Here is a 2211-nt window from a genome sequence, read left to right as displayed (position 1 = left end):
TTGTGCTCTTCCAATTCTCTCCCCCATCCCACCGGGTGGGGGGGAGTGAGCGAGCGGCTGCGTGGTGCTTAGTTGCCGACTGAAATTAAACCACGACAGTCCTTTTTGGCACCCAACGTGGGGCTCGAAGGGTTTGAGATAATAACAGGTTAACCGGAGTGTATTAAAGAACTTATATCTGTTAGTAGTTGTGGGTCACAATGTTGGTTTCTCTGTTCTCGATATTGATTTGTATAATCTGCATCGCGCTCTTTTTCCTGCTGTACATGTTAAAGATTGGTGTTGGGTTTTGCAGCTTGCTGTGGTCTGCAGTGAATAGTAATGTCTCGCTTGTGAGGTTTGTTTTTAGAACATTGACCTTGACGTTAGTGTGGTATGTAAATTTCGCAATGAAGCCGTTACTGTACCACGGAGACCATTTCGTGGAGACAACTAGCAATTGCAGTAACTTTTCTGAGAGTTTTTTTACGGAGGAAATACAGAATGGCAGTGTCACTACCTTCTTCTATGATGTTTCCTCCTTCATTACAGTAACTTTTCAGTATTTTGAACATCCTTGGGCAGTTAAGATACTTCTATTAATACTTCTTGGGAATACTGTTTCGGTTTTGTCTAAAGTTGGTAAGCAATTTAAGAATATCATCCAGAGATCTGCCCCAAGGCTGAATAACTATGAGTGGCAGGGTGTGTGGGACAAGATGGGCAAGTACCTAGGCCAATGGGCACCCCCAGTGTTTTGGAACTTCACCCCTGAGCAAGTGCAGAATCCTGAAAAGTTAGTAGAATACTTGGACAAAGGATGCTGTCACCCTAGCAACTCCAGAGAGATGCAGCTCATTGCAACGTTCTGGGGCCTGGCCCATGCCTACCGAGCCCTGTTCAACACCATTCAGTGCCCTCAAAGGGAAGAGAAGGTCTCTGGCTCTGACAGTAAAACGACACACACTGCGGCCACTCAGACCTGGGCAACGCGCCCTGCGGCCACTCCGACCCCAGTGACATGCCGTGCAGCCACTCAGACGCCGGCAACAGGCCCTGCAGCCACTCCAACCCCAGCAACATGCACTGCAGCTACTCAGATGCCGGCAACAGGCCCTGCGGCTGAACCAAAGAACCAGCCTGTGCTGGTATCAGTCGCCCCTGTACACAAGAAGAAATTTTGGAAGCGGAAGTCGGCTCGTTTAGTAAGGGAAGAAGAAGCTTCTTCTAAAAGGGAACCGGAGGAAGAACTGTACGACTACCCTGGAGAAGGGCCATCACGAGAACGGGAGGAGGAGAGCCGGCCGCTGATCGGGGAGGAGGAAGAGGAAGAACTCATAAACGAGGCAGTGACCACCCAATCTCTATCCCTGAGTGAGCTGCGAGATATACGAAAAGATTTCAGCCGTCGTCCAGGCGAGCATATTGTCACCTGGCTGCTCCGATGCTGGGATAATGGGGCCAGTAGCCTGGAATTAGAGGGTAGGGAAGCCAAGCAGCTGGGATCCCTTTCTAGGGAAGGGGGCATTGATAAAGCAATTGGAAAAGGGACACGAGTCCTCAGCCTTTGGAGGCGACTCTTGTCAAGCGTGAAGGAAAGGTACCCCTTTAAGGAAGATGTCATATGTCGCCCAAGCAAGTGGGCCACCATGGAGAAGGGTATCCAGTTTCTGAGAGAATTAGCTGTGCTGGAGGTGATTTATGATGATCTGAACAATGAACAAGTATCCAAAGATCCAGACGAAGTCAAGTGCACACGACCCATGTGGTGGAAGTTTATAAGGAGCTCACCATCGTCATACGCCAATTCATTGGCAGTGATAACCTGGAAAGATGGAGAGGAACAAACAGTGGATGAATTGGCTAGTCAACTCCGGCAATACGAGGAAAGTCTTTCTTCCTCCATCGTCTCGGCTGTGGAGAAACTGTCCGAAAAACTGTCCCGGGAGATCCAGCAACTCAGAGAGGATAGGTCCTACTCCTCACCTGTACGGACCAGTATCTCGGCTATTAGAAGTGAGCGTTCTTTTGCTCAAGAGAGAGAATATAAAGGGTACACACCACGGGGCACCCTATGGTTTTATCTGCGTGACCACGGAGAGGACATGAGGAAGTGGGATGGGAAACCTACTGCAGCCCTAGGGGCACGGGTACGCGAATTGCAAGGGAAAACAATCACAGAAGGAGGTTCTCCCAGGAAAACTGCTGCTCCAGTTTCCAGCGGGCAGTTCC

Source organism: Aptenodytes patagonicus, unplaced genomic scaffold, assembly GCF_965638725.1.
Source record: "Aptenodytes patagonicus unplaced genomic scaffold, bAptPat1.pri.cur scaffold_78, whole genome shotgun sequence".
NCBI classification, from domain to species: Eukaryota; Metazoa; Chordata; class Aves; order Sphenisciformes; family Spheniscidae; genus Aptenodytes; species Aptenodytes patagonicus.
Note: the sequence above shows the minus strand (reverse complement) of the source record.